Source organism: Canis lupus, chromosome 20 (assembly GCF_048164855.1).
Source record: "Canis lupus baileyi chromosome 20, mCanLup2.hap1, whole genome shotgun sequence".
Classification (NCBI taxonomy): domain Eukaryota; kingdom Metazoa; phylum Chordata; class Mammalia; order Carnivora; family Canidae; genus Canis; species Canis lupus.
Window position 1 is genome coordinate 57,383,438 of NC_132857.1, and position 15,144 is coordinate 57,398,581.

At 40.5% G+C, this 15,144-nt stretch overlaps 1 long non-coding RNA gene across 2 annotated transcripts in view; it reads right to left on the reverse strand.

Moving 5' to 3' along the window:
• The window catches only part of LOC140612150 (uncharacterized), a 128,626-nt gene that overhangs the window by 25,616 nt on the left and 87,866 nt on the right, over positions 1-15,144 (reverse strand). The window contains exon 3 of one of the 2 annotated variants that reach the window (XR_012013464.1): positions 13,407-14,796. The exons of the other annotated variant lie outside the window; for it this stretch is intronic. This is a non-coding gene — a long non-coding RNA (uncharacterized lncRNA). Of the gene's footprint in view, positions 1-13,406; positions 14,797-15,144 lie in introns of those variants that run through there. 2 annotated transcript variants of the gene reach the window in all.

The window sequence follows — 15,144 nt, forward strand, 5'->3', positions numbered from 1 at the left end:
CTCTATCTACAACCAAACCCCTCTTCCCCCAGAATCTGGTCTCGATCTTTATTCCTTGCCTCATTTCTTTATTTCTATATAGAAAACTAACAGGAAGACAAACTGACAACCAAAATATGCCTTACATTTTTTGTGGGTTTTTTTTTACAAATATTTTATTTATTTGAGAGAGAGAGAGCAAGTGGGGGAAGGAATAAAGGGGAAGAAGAGGGAAAGAATCCCAAACAGATTCTGTGATGAGCACAGAGCCAGATGGTTGGGGGGTGGGAGACTCGATCTCACGACCCTGAGATCATAACTTGAGCCAAAACCAAGAATCGGTGCCTAACTGACTGAGTCACCCAGGCACTGCCCATTTTTTTTTAAATCTCCCTCACTCTTCTTCAAGTCATCAATGTCTTGTTGGCCTTAAGTTCATCTTTTCTTTTCTTTTCTTTTCTTTTCTTTTCTTTTCTTTTCTTTTCTTTTTTTCTTTTCTTTTCTTTTCTTTCCCACATCTGTTTCTATTCTACTATCTCCCTTGACCCAGTCCAAAGCCAACCTCTAAGATGCTTTCTCTGATGCTGAGCTGAAAAATTATACATGTATCTTCAACATTTTGACAATCCGCATTGCCATTGTCATTTTCACTGCTTACATGAAAGCTTAACTCTATAACTAGACTCATGGATCAAAGGAGTGATGGCTTACAGTTCCTTGCACTGCTACAGTCCCTACTTGAGAGTCTCACACATGTGAGGCAGAGAAGAAATGCTGAACATAACGTGGAAATTATTTAGGGTCCTTGGCACTTGATGGGTGAGTTTTAATGTTAAGGCTTAGCTCAGATTATAAACATACCGTGTGGCTTCCCCCAAATAAACACATAACTTGTTTATTTATTACATATTAAATAAATAGTTCCTATTAAAGCAGTATTTATTTTCCTTGTTTGTATCGTCTATTATTTCAGTGGTTAACAAAAACAATGTTCTTGGAAGTTCCATTGTTCCTCATCAATCTGGACTATCCAATTCATAGTTACTTACAGAAAAAAAGTAACTAAAATGGGTTACTTAAGTGAATGTTTCCTGAATGTTCATTGATTACAGTAAGACTTTTCATACCCATTAAGTTTCCTATGTTTTGTCCAAATATAGTAGTATTAGTTTCATTTTAACAATAAGTATCATTTAGGCAACCATCTGCCAGCATATGTTTTCACATAACCTTTCTCTAATAATTCTAGGGAGTTTTGCCAAACTGTTCCCAAAAGTAATCTGTTACTATAATTCAGTTTTAACTAGATAGTTTTCATAACTTTGATGTCTTTCTCATTATAATTCTTTTACTAATATAAGGAAAAGTATATTAATTGTTTCAAAAATTCTCATTTCTCAATTCACCTTTCCTACCCAAAGGCTGAACCCCATTCTCTGCTTTATTGATGTAAAATTTGGCTCATGATGTCACATTTCTGAAAGTGATTTCCGTAAAATTTAGTCCATTTTTATTATTTTTATATGAACCATTCTCTGTCTACATGTATGTATTTATCATTGAAAGCAAACATTTAAATAAACTGATTGATCTAGTCTACCTAAAAATTTTACTTTAATTGTTGTTTGGCATTTCATAATCGTTGGTTTAATTATTAAGTAAATGAACCAATTATTTTGGTACATGGTTTATGTGTATGAACACTCACACATGATGGTGTTTTAAGGGGTAGGATAAAAAACAGAATCTCTAAAGATTCTAGCAGTTGGACACCACAGCAAATTATTTCATCGTTTTCCAGCTGAGGAATGGGAGCCAGAGAAGGAAGTGCTCACTCAGCCTTAGGCATCATATAGTCTGGCTGGACCACTGTCATGCCTATAATTAGAAATTTTCTTCATCAATCAACGATTACAGCAGATGAGAAGATAAAAGCTAATGAGGCCAGTCCTGGCTATTGCTGAACACATTTAGATGAGGTGCAGCATCTGATTGATGCCAGATAATTCTAAGAATTTTAATAAATATCTCTTCTACTTTAAAGATAAAAGTGGAAAGAAATCACTCAAAAACTATCACAAGAGATGTAAATAAACACCTGAAGTACAGTTTTATTATAGGGATCTGTACATAAAGGTTTGTTTTTTGTTTCTTTTTAACTTAAACATACAAACCAAAGCTAGTAGGAGCAAGTGAAAATAATGTGACTACATTATGAAACTTGAATAATGGAGCAAAGGATGGATAGCCAGGAAATTTGCATGGAAAACAAATTTCATTGTCTGAATGAAAAATTAGACCAGCATAACAATGAAAACAAATCCTAGTGGGTAAAACCACAGTAGAATTATTTTGTGTCAGGTACAGCGGCTGAGCTCAGAAAGCCTGCTGAGGACACTAGTTCCTATTTTTTTTTTTAATTTTTATTTATTTATGATAGTCACACAGAGAGAGAGAGAGAGAGAGAGAGAGAGAGAGAGGCAGAGACACAGGCAGAGGGAGAAGCAGGCTCCATGCACCGGGAGCCCGACGTGGGATTCGATCCCGGGTCTCCAGGATCGCGCCCTGGGCCAAAGGCAGGCGCCAAACCGCTACACCACCCAGGGATCCCTCACTAGTTCCTATTAAACACTGTTTTGGTGGGGCTGTCAGGAGGACCACATCAGTGAGTTCCCCTTAACACAATTGGCGACTCCCTTTAAAAAAAGAAAAAGTCATTAAATCATATTTAAATTTCAAAAAGGGAATCAGCTTTTTAAGAGAAACCTACCAAAGTCGTATAAATGTAGATTATGACGGATGTCGCAATGGATTCGCTTTAGATGATGCATGCCTGCACTTAGAATATGTCTCCCAAGTAAAAAATAGCGTTCTACGAATATAATAAAAACCAGATATCATCTAGATATGGATTTTTTTAAATCTCTGAAGTGATATTTGAAATATATGAAAAGCTGATATAAAAGTAACAGTAATAATAATACGGTGTTACAGCCCCTAACGTTTGTGTACCTGCTGCGTTTCAGTCCCTGAGCTGTGCTCTTTAACATCATTATTGAGTGGGCAATTTACAGTTAGTAAATTCAAGAAGCACTTGCCTGATAGGAAGAAGACAAAAGAAGAGATGGGAGCAAACTCGAGGTCAAACAGAAAGACAAAAGTTGTGATTTCCCTCCAGTCTTATTTAAATAACTGGGAAAGGATTTAAAAAAAGAGAGAGATGGTAAAGCAAAGTGGAACGGAGTCATCTGGGGCCAGGAATGCTTTGGAAGGAATCTTTCGATATAAGTTTTCATGTAACACTGGTTGCTTAAGCTATGCCAGGCAAGAAAAGTAACTGGGCCCCACGGAGACCTTTCCTGTGATGTTATCCTCCCGTCATGTAAGGGCCGTACTCAGCCGTCGGTTGTGGGGCCAACCAGCAACTCTGGTGCCTCCGTGGTGCCACAGAACCCTGAAGTCCAAGAAGGAAGACCAGTAAGACCAAAGCCGGCTTTATTTCTGCACTGGAGACGAACAGGGAGAGGTTCTGTTCCCAAGAAGGAATCAGAGCCACATCTTTGGGGCTTTCAAAACTCCATTTGGAAAGCTTAGCTAAACATCCCCTGAACTCACTTGCTTTACTGAGTCCTCAGCTCTCCTCACTAGGAATCAAGTAACACTGATTTTTATGTCTTTCTTGATCATTTTATGTCTTTCTTGATCCATTAAGCCACAAACAGTTACCTCCAGGTTAATTTTGCATCAACTCCTTCCTGTAACTTCCTCACCTCGGAATGTTGGAACTGCGTGTAGGGGGCAGGAGTCAGGAGGGTCAACAGTTGTGTGGGTTTAGACCTGAAGTACCCCAAAGCTAACTGCCAAATCTTGTCTCTGATCTCTCTTCCCTAATAGAAATGAAGGTTTTGTCTGCGGTCTTCTTTTTTCCTCAGTTGTGATTTGTTTCAAATAAAATTTTTAGAAAAAGTTTCATGTAGAGCTATTCCACTGGGGGAAAAGTTTATTATAAGAATGTAAATGTTTGTTTAGGAGTCCTTATGCCAGTGAGTAGCGACTTACTCAGTCGACTAATTTAACAGCTGAGAAACAGAAAAGGGTTTTTAAATTAGCTGTATCAAGTAGAATTATTTTACTTAACAAAAAAGCAAATTCATGGGGCGCCCGGGTGGCTCAGTCGGTTAGGCGTCTACCTTCAGCTCAGGTCGTGATCCCAGAGCCCTGGGATGGAGCCTCACGCCAGTGGGAAGTCGGCTTCTCTCTCTCCCTCTGCCCCTTCCCTGCCCCCACTCATGTGCTCTCTCTCGTTCTTGTTCTCCCTCTCTCTCTCTCTCTCAAATAAATAACTAAAAAATCTTTTTTAAAAATTCCCAACTCAAACTACTTTTAACAATATAGGAATATATCCTCTTGAGTAATCGAAAATTCCTGAACACTTTGGGTTTTAGGTAAGAGTTGGTCCAGCAACCCAGCAAATGTCACAAAGGACCCAATGTCTCTCTATGTCCAGGCTCCACCTTGCATGGTGTCCGCCTCACCCTCCATCCTGCTCCTGATCCAGGAGGCTTCAGTTATCCAGGCATCGTTACAGGCTATATACTCCGGGTTTAACTTTCTTTTTTCAAACGTGGAACAAAAGTCTTGAACTTCACAGTGAACAAACTAGTTCGGGTCAGACAACTGCCCTAAACCAATCACTGTGGTCAAGGAGAAGGGATGCGGCCAGAGAACTTACTGTACTCCAGGTTCTGTCCTTGTCATCAGTCAAGACTGCATCAGGGGTCAGCGATGTGTAGCAGTAGTTTTGGAGCAACAAACCGAAATATCAGTTTCTAGCCGTAAATGTCTTCCTTAAGAGATCTGGGTAGGCCACTTTCACTAGATGGATTATCTTTCCATCCCACATGCTTTTTTAGTGTCCAGAAGAATTCAAACTCAATAATACATAGTTGTAAAGGGAAAGGAAGTAATATGACAGGGGCTGAAAGATAAAAGAACCTTTAAGGGGAACCTGGGTGGCTCAGTCAGTTAAGCATCTGCCTTTGGCTCAGATCATGATCCCAGGAGCCTGGGATGGAGCCCCACACTGGGTCCCTGGGGTGCAGAGAATCTGCTCCTCCCTCTCCCTCTGCCGGCTGCTCCCCCTGCTTGTGCCCTCTCTCTCTCTCAAATAAATGAAATCTCTAAAGAAAAAGAAAAAGAAGGATCCCTGGGTGGCACAGCGGTTTGGCGCCTGCCTTTGGCCCAGGGCGTGATCCTGGAGACCCAGGATCGAATCCCACATCAGGCTCCCGGTGCATGGAGCCTGCTTCTCCCTCTGCCTGTGTCTCTGCCTCTCTCTCTCTCTGTGACTATCATAAATAAATAAAAATTAAAAAAATATATATATAAAAAAAAAGAAAAAGAAAAAGAAAAAAGAACCTTTAGACAGGTTAAAATGAAAAGATTGAGAAACTCTGCTGCATTTTTTTTTACAAAGCCAAGGTATATTTACAATCAGTGCCAGAATATGAATTGATCCTAAGTACTGGCTGTCAGTGTTGGAGTTACACTACTGTTGGCACAGCCATCCAGGGCGGGCTGGGTGTGATGAAGGGTCAGGGCAACAGCGTTTTCAGGGGCAGCACTTGGTGGCATGGACAGGCAATGGCAACGTCTGTTCTCACTGGTGTTTGGAAGCAGGACTGAGTCCTGCCTTTGAGAACAAACTGAGTTAGCTCCAAATTCTTCAAATTTATTCAAGACGAGGGGAGAGATAAGGGGACAAATAGTGCTTTCTGGGGGAGACTATGAAGTCCCCATTAACAGGATATGAGGGGGGGCGGCAAATAATCGATTAAAAAAACAGTAAGTTTTGAGGACCTAACGTACAGCATGGTGACCACAGCTAGTACTACTGTATCGTATACTTGGAATTTGCTAACAGAAGAGATCTTAAATGCTCTCAACACACACAAAAAAGGTAAATGCTCTCAAGGATGATGGATGTTTTAATTACCTTGATTGTGGTAATCACTTCACAACGTATACATATATCAAACCATCACGTTGTATGGCTGTAAATGTATATAATTTTGTCCAATACACCCCAATAAAAATGGGGAAGTGGGGAATCTGAGAAAGACAAAAAATATAGTTATGTTAGCAATAATAAATTAAAACAGATTTCAGGTGTAACAAAGAGAGAGAGAAAAAGAAAAAGAAGCAAAGAAGCAAAGATGCAGCCATAATTATAAGCTGGTTTCCTGAAGCAGGTCGTAGAGGCTGGAAGGCCGACCGCTTACATGTAGCACAAGCCCAGGACCGTGTTCCCTATGCTCCATGCAGCGGCCACGGTGCCTAAATACTGTTGTTGGAGCAGATGAGGCCTGAATTAGGATGAGAGAGGAAAATGCTGAATTGGAGAAATGCTCAGCTAGACCAAGTGTATGGGGAGACGAAGGAGGCCTGAAGCTCTTGAAGCCAAGAGCCTGTGGTGGGAGATAAAAGGACAGGGCACGCAGCGGGGAAAGGTCGGGGGCAGCCCAGAGCTCCCCCTCCCCTGCTGGTTAGCTGTGCGGTCCTGCTGGCGGCCTCGGCCACCCTGCCCCTGCCATATTGGAGCAGAGGCTCACCCTACTTCAGTACAACTTCTTAACTATACCTACAACAACCCTATTTCCAAATAAGATCATACTCCAACTACTGGGGGTTGGGATTTCAATGGATCTTACTTGGGGGAGAGGGGACACAACTCAACTCATAACAGATGCTAACAAGGATGAGGAAAATTTAGCAAACCAAAAAAAAAAAAAATGCCCATGATACAGAATCAAAAATATATATTTGTTCTCTAAATCTGGAAAGATAAAAAAAAAATTTGTGTCTGTATCATTTGAAGCTGGATTGTTCAGACAGGTTCAGTCTATCTTAGCTCGATCAATCGCTCTATAGAGAATCCCAAAGGCAATTGTCTCTTGAGAATACAAAGGGTAAAGATAAACAAATTTCACTGCCAGATGTATGAGCCACGTTCAGTTAGTCAAAGAAATGAAAGAATAGCAATAGCAAAATCCAATAGAAAATCACCAGTCATATAAAGTCTTTCAAGTTCATTAACTATACTATGAAAAAATCAAAATCAAAAGAACAATATTTACTGTTTAAACAGCACAGTTAGCTTTCTAAGGAAAGGAAAGAAATGTGAAGGGAAAACATGCCTAAAAATCCAGACCGAAATAAATTTTGTGTTTCTGCCTTTATACGTATTTGTATATTTTCTAAACAAAGTTTGTCGTCTTCTTCAAAAAAAGCTATATAGTATTATAAATAAATTTATTTAAATCATCTTGGGATGCCTGGGGGGCTCAGCAGTTGAGCTTCTGCCTTTGGCTCAGAGCTTGACCCCGGGGTCCCGGGATCGAGCCCCACATCGGGCTCCCCGCAGGGACCTGCTTATCCCTCTGCCTGTGTCTCTGCCTCTCTCTCTCTGTGTCTCTCACAAATAAATAAATAAAATATTTAAAAAATATATTATTTAAATCATCTTATTTAAACAATGAGCAAAGTCTTACATAATGTGTAGACCCATCTTAAGTTTTATTTTCAAAATTAATTTTTTAATATTTATTTATTTATTTATTTACTTATTTATTTATTTATTTATTTATTTATTTATTTATTTATGATAGTCACACAGAGAGAGAGAGAGAGGCAGAGACACAGGCAGAGGGAGAAGCAGGCTCCATGCATCGGGAGCCCGACATGGGATTCGATCCCGTGTCTCCAGGATCGCGCCCTGGTCCAAAGACAGGCGCCAAACCGCTGGGCCACCCAGGGATCCCTCAAAATTAAAATTAATGAGATTTAAAGTTCGTGTGTGTGTGTGTGTGTGTGCGCATAAATTTTTCAAGAAACGTAAAGAGAGACATTGTGTTCATGAGATTAAACAGAGACAAAAAGGTGACAGTAAGAGAGAAGGACCATTAAATTTAGCCTTATTCAAAAGTCCTGCCTAGTTTTCAAAAAAAAAAAAAAATCTTTATGAGGATATATAAGATAGTTGATGGTCATATATAACCTATACGAATACCAAACTATCAGTCACACCTTGTCCTGGCTTTATGCTCTGCTTCCTACAATTCATTAAACTCTGTTTATATCAACGCTGATGTAGATTTGCGCCTAATCTAGATTCTGAAGCTGGTTCCCCTGGTCATCAGCACATCAGCAATCTGGCCTTGGAAAGGAAAATGGCCTTAATGAGTAGGAAATCAATTAGGAATTTTGACAGCGATAGGTTTAAGCAATTAGGCCTGTCCTTAGCTAGCAGGACAACGAAATGGCCTGTGTCGCTTCAACCTTCCAATGGCTTGGGGCAACACCACGCGTTGCCCATCACCGATCTGAATCTTCCTTTCTAGGGAAAGCACGTGGCCGCCGGCCGACCTGAGTCTGTGCTCCGGATCAGCTGCAATGATATGGGCGTGATTTATTGGTTTTCTATCTGCCGCTTTCTGTTTACACTGGAAATAACGCAATTTGTTTTCCTTCTGAGACTCCCACAGTGAATCGTGCTAAAGTGATGTGTGCTTAACTTGTATGGACGGCTCAAACTGTCAGTGATCAGAAGTCACTTAAATGCATAATGCAAGGCTGACCGCCCCCCCACCCGCCAATTATTGGGTTTAGACTATTATTAACACTGCGCTTCTTCATCTCTGCCCCCACCATCTGATGCCTGAGGAAGAGGCTTAGACATATTGTCGGCAAGAGGTAGAGAAAATTGGACTTCAAGTTATTACTGAATGAGTAACCAAGAATGATGTACTGTGGTCAAAGCGGTCAGAATTCTATGGACATCTTTAGTTTTTAAAATTCCCAAGAGAAACAGTAATATGGAAAATGGCTTGCCCTCCCTCGAGGTGGAAGCGCTGGCAGCTGACACATGTGATCGGCTCCGCCACATATTCCCTAATGACTTGAGTCACAAACAACCACCGAGCACCTGCGCTAGGTACCAGCACTGCACTGGGGAGTACCGCACAACACAGAATCCCGTTTCAGGAAGCAAACGATCTACGAGGAATTCTTTAGTTCCTGCCTGCCCATCCACCCCACCCCATCCCTTTTCCCACCCATTGTGTTCTCATTCCATTTTCTAATTTGCCAATCGCCACCTCCCTGCCCCCGTGTGAATTGCCAGGAAGTTCAATATACATTTTTGACTTGGAAAGGCTGCTTTGCAGATAAAATTATACCTGTCTCACTCTATCAACATAAAACTATACCATTGAAAAAAATAATAATTTGGAGGGGGTTAAAAAGCAATAGCTAAATTTGGGGGAAAACAGGAAAATACAGAGAACAACAAAAAATAAGATAAAAATACCTTGTGATCCCAACTCTGAGAAAATCACAGTTAACCTTTTGGTGTATTTGTTTTTAAATTTTTACTTTGCCACCTGTGCTTTTTAAAATTTTTTCTTCTACTTAATGTAGAAGGATTATTTTCTACATCAAAACTATTTTTAAAAAGTCATCGTAAGGACACCGGGGTGGCTCAGTCAGTTAAGCAGCCAGCTCTTGATTTCAGTTCAGGTTATGATCTCAGGGTCAAGTCCCTTGAGGGATCAAGTCCCATGTTGGCCTCTGCACTCAGTAGGGAGTCTGTTTGAGATTCTTTCTCTCTTTCCCTTTCCCTCTCTTCTAAAATATATAAATGTTTTTTTTAAAAAGTCATCTTACTGATTGATAATTTCCATTTATAATTTATTTAATCATTCTCCAAAAATTACTCAAATGCAAAATGGTTAACTTGAAAAGGTCACAGAAAATGGCTATACTTTTGTGCAATGATCCTTTTAATGCAAGGACGAAAAATGGAGTAACTCCCTTCTTTTTACAGTGTTTTTAAGCTATCATATAAATCAAGATACAATCTTTTTTTTTGTTGTTTTTTTTGCTTCTCTTACCTTGGCATCTGTATAATATCTGTGGAGGGCCACCTCTGACATTTATGATTGCAGATATAACACAGATGGCAGGAAAAAGACATGGGGCAGAGAGCTAGGTTCATATCTGCCCTGGGGAGCTAATTTTCTGCCTTCATGAAGGTAGTCCAAAATTGTGCAGGAAACACTTCTTTAAGGTTTAAGGCGTGAACTATGGAAAATGGTAAAATAAATACTAATTACTAGAAAGCGAAAAAAGAAAGAAAGAAAGAAAGAAAGAAAGAAAGAAAGAAAGAAGAAGAAGAAGAAAGAAAGAAAAGAAAGAAAGAAAAAGAAAGAAAGAAAGAAAGAAAAGAAAGAGAAAGAAAGAAAGAAAGAAAGAAAGAAAGAAAGAAAGAGAAAGAAAGAAAGAAAGAAAGAAAGAAAGAAAGAAAGAAAGAAAGAAAGAAGAAGAAGAAAGAAAGAAAAGAAAGAAAGAAAAAGAAAGAAAGAAAAAGAAAGAAAGAAAGAAAGAAAAGAAAGAGAAAGAAAGAAAGAAAGAAAGAAAGAAAGAAAGAAAAAGAAAGAAAGAAAGAGAAAGAAAGAAAGAAAGAAAGAAAGAAAGAAAGAAAAGAAAGAGAAAGAAAAAAAGAAAGAAAGAAAGAAAGAAAGAAAGAAAGAGAAAGAAAGAAAGAAAGAAAGAAAGAAAGAAAGAAAGAAAGAAAGAAAAAAGAAAGAAAGAAAGGAAGAGAGAGATGGAATTCAGGACACACGACCCCAAAATACAGCACTTTGGCCATATCAAATGTTTTAGGCTGAAAGAATTGGAGAAAACAGCAGAAGCAGGTGGGTCACTCTGACCTCCTTCCCCTCCCTCACCCTTCTTCCCTGAAAACAGTTATAAAACCCTCCCATGAGAGATGCTCTCCCTATACCTCGAGGGAAGAAGCATCCTTACCTCCAAAAACAAAGGGATTCCTAGAAGAATCCCAACAAACAGACCTGCTAAGTTTCCCCCAGTTCACTACACTTGCCCCGCACTCCTTAGCCAATCACATCCCTCCACAACTGTCCATTTTTCATCAAACCTAGCGTCAAAGACTCAAGTCAAACGGTGTCCTTGGTGTCTTTGGGTCTTCATGTCATTGTGAAGTCTCCCTTGTCCCATAAAATTTACATTAAGTAAGTTTGTAGGCTAGGTTCCTGATAATCTGTCTTTGTCAGTTTAATTTCCAGACCCAGGCAGGGACCCTAATAAGGTTCAGGAAAACTTTTTCCTCCCCTACAGATGAAAGTGAGAGAAAAAGAGAAAGTGGGAGTATAAAGGAAGGAAGGAAAGGGGGAAGAAGGGAGTCAGGAGATGGGGAGGAGCACAAGGACTCCAGAACTCCCTGCTGTGTGTCCTTCAGTAGGAATTACTCTCAATGATTCTCCACATTCCCCCCACAAGCTGCAGTCTCCTCTATAAATTGGATGCAATAAAAAAAGAAATTTAAAAAAATGGATGCAATAATAGTTCCTATTGAATAGGGTTATTTTGAGGGTTAAATTAGCAAAATCGAATGCCTGATGCACAATAAAAACAAGATATATGCTAGTTATTATTGCCACTATGGAAATGTTTATTTTAAAAGGAAACTATGTGAGTAGAATTGGCATTTCCTCTCCAAGATGAGGATATCTGTGCAGTTTATGGATACGTGACCAGATTGCTTTGACCAAACAATTAAGTAAAATCTTTGAATGAACACCTTTCAGTTTCATCCATGGTCCTCTTCAAACACTCACTTAGGTATACGTATGAAGAACGATATTTCCTAGGATCTTTCATCTATATTTCCTGGTGCAGAACTGGGAGAAAGACCAGGGTGATCCAGAATCACCATTTTTAGACCTATTTCTAGGTGATATTTATACAAGCTAAAATTAGGGAATTTCTGAGACACCTTTACCTAGAGAAAGTTTGAGCAAAAATCTTTTGGGGACTATTGCATGAGTTGCTACAGCAGGTTCAGAAGGAGTCGTCAGTGGACAAGGTGCATTCCAAATAGGCCCGGCTACTTATTTACAGAACAGCATAGACTCAAGAGTTTGTATATAAATCTCTATGTTCCAAAAAACTTTCTAAAATTACCAGGGAAGAGTTTCACCAATCATAAAGGAACCACCTACCTCCGCAACCACCACCATCCACTACATACACACACATACACACAATCAAGATCAGTTGCCTAAAAAAATACCAATTCATCCATTTTGGTGGGAAAAAAAATAATCTGATGATATAATCCTTTCTGGTTTTAAGGATATAATGAGTTAAAATGTATTAAATGTTTCGACGATTGCTGAAAAACACTATGTACTTAGATGATGCTTATTATTATCACTTTTCTTATCTAACCTAAAAAAAAAAATCTCATTTTATAGCTGAGAACACAAAGGACCAGAGACACGGAACAATTTACTCAGGTCCTAGAGAAGAAAGCCCAACATCCTTCCCTAATTCCTTGCTGAATTGTCAGAAGATAATTCTGTTTTTATTGATTCTTCCTAAACCTCACCCTGTGCCCTGAAACCCATAAGCTACCAACCAGTGAAAAGTAACATCGTTTCCCCACCGTATGTTCCAAAATTGTCACCATAGTGACATGAACGAGATGATGATGATTTCCTCAATAATTTAATCCAGAAAGGAGTTTTCCACTTCTCATATTTTATAGCTATGAAAGTACATATCAATATTATTGAAACATGGAATCTAAGAAATCAATTGTGGAAAATAAATAGTGGGGTTGCCTCACCTTGGCTCGTCCTGTATGCTAATTGCTGGATCACCTATTGTAGCGTGGCCCTAATTTTATTCATAGTTTTTGGTCCTTCCTCTGGGAAATGGATGGGTGGTTCTGGCATGCATCTTCTTCCCTTTTGAAATCCCCTAGACCAGCAATCCATTTAATTATTTTTGGTAATGACTTTGGCGAATGCATTAGGCGTTCTGCTGCTTTACAGCTCACTCCGGATCTGGATGTTTTGCAGGCGATAAGTTAGGACGCAGTAGCCTGTGGTCTCTTCTGGTCGTGCCGGAAAGACACACTGGGGTTGGCTGACAGGCATTTCCCTTCCCTTTCCCCATTGCAAACACTTTGTAGGGTTTCTTCTCTATTTCAGCCTGGAGGTTACAACCTTGGAGAGAACGAGAGGTTGACCTCCCGGGGCAGGGTCGTGCAAACAGAACCGGGTTTTAGGCACCTTTCCTCACCCTAATTCTTTCCTCCTCCATTTTGCTTCCTCCTAGCTCGGTCATCCACCCCCCAGCCCCAGCCTTAATACCTATCACTTCTTTATTTCCTAATGCCCACGATAAATTTTTCCCCATCTCTGTAAATTATTCTCTTACAGTTAAAATAGGTAGTAAAGCTAATTGAATAACACTATTGTACAGCATTTAGAATAGTCCCTAACACAGAGTAAATGACATGTAATATTTATTAAACAAAAATAAACCAATTAAGCTAATTTATCTTATACAGACCTTTCTTTAAGAGTATGATTGTAATAAAACAAAGAGGGTTTTTTTTCTTTTTTCAAATTTCAGCTTACAAGATGTTTTAATGGCATAGCCTAAAGCATAGGAATTTTTATACTGAGACCATAAACTGGATATTCCAGTAATCCTACAAACACATTTTATAGCAGCTACTTTCTCCACTTATTTTAGTCCCGGGTTACCCCCTCTGAATGTGGGCAGAAAGAATGCACAACCTCAAAGAAATCTATTTCTCAATCTGGGCACTCTGCATTTCCACTATCAGAGACTCCACATTCCTCTAGTTTTAATGGAGCCTGATTACTAAATCCTTATGAGGCTTGCCCTCACCCCTCCCCTTGCTCTCTCAAGGACAATAAGGATGAATTCAAATAATTCCAGTTACATTACGATGCTTATCTGTATGTGCACCGGGGCAAACAGTGATGGAATCTTTGCCGTCTAAGAGGGTCATAACTTTTCTATGACGGGGATCTACGATCTCAAGGATAGTCATTAAAACGCGTTCTCAGGCGCAGTTTCCTTTTCTTTTTACCTTTTTAAACATTTATTTGCCTATTTGAGGTAGGGGAAGGGCAGGTGGAGAAGGAGAGAGAATCCCAAGCCTTCTCCGGGCTGAGCACAGAGCCCGACCCCGGACTCAATCCCATGACCCTGAGATCACAAACGCAGGCTGAAGCCAAGAGTCAGATGCTTAATCAGCTGCACCACCTAGGCCCCCCATCCCACCCCCACCTGTACGGTTTTCTTTCGAGGTTTTAGATGGATTGTCTTATCCCTTCTTCTTTCCCCCATCCCAGTGGCAGAAGTAGAAAGAGTAGCATCACCCATAGCCCTTCTACATGGGAGCTCTGGGAATCTGGGCACCGAAGAGGCGCAGCAGTGAAGATGCCACATCCCCAAGGCTCTTGTCTTAAGGCGAAGCAAGAAAGGAGGAGAAACTATTGCCATAACCTCGTGGAACTTCTCCAACCTCTTCTCTGCCAGTCCGCTTATTTCCCCTCTTCTCTCCAAGCAGGTCGACTTCCCCATCTCTGTGAACCCTTTGATGAAGAGCGTCCCGCGCAGCGAGCGCTTCTCTGCTGGCGTCTGCCTCCGAGGAGTAGGAGGCCCACAGCAAGGAGGCCGCGGGCTGCCCCTCGCCGGCTGCTCCCGGGAGAACACGCAGCCCTTCGGCAACCCCGTGGGTATTAGTCCTCAACTAAAGGAAGACAAATTTAGTCCCAGGAGTTGTTTGCAGGAAACGGTCAGATGTCAACGCAAGATATCAACGTAGTTATTCCTCGACTGCATCGGAATTCAGTTCATTTCTAGTAGGGTCAGTGTGGAATTAAGGCGCTGAACGTCAGAACTGGCAGGAACCTAAAAGACATCCGGAGAAATGACATCTTCATTTTACGGGTGAGAAATATGAAGCCTAAAAGAGGAAATAAACGTGCTTGCATTCCAACACGAGCTAGCGGCCAAAGCGCTTTGGCCAATCTAGAAGGAAGGTGTTAGTCTCGGTGTGTAAGTACACGTGAAGGTGAGAAAAAGGCAGTTTCTCCCTTAAAGAAGCTTCAGGTCTGGAGATATGGGTCTGTCAAGAGTTTAGCTAAGTTACTCCAGGGTAGTGCGGCCTTGGCCTTCATGTTATCTGGTCAAGTGGCCCCCATGGACCTTAAACCAACAACAGCCCCTCAGGCAAGCACATGCCCTAGACAAAACCCC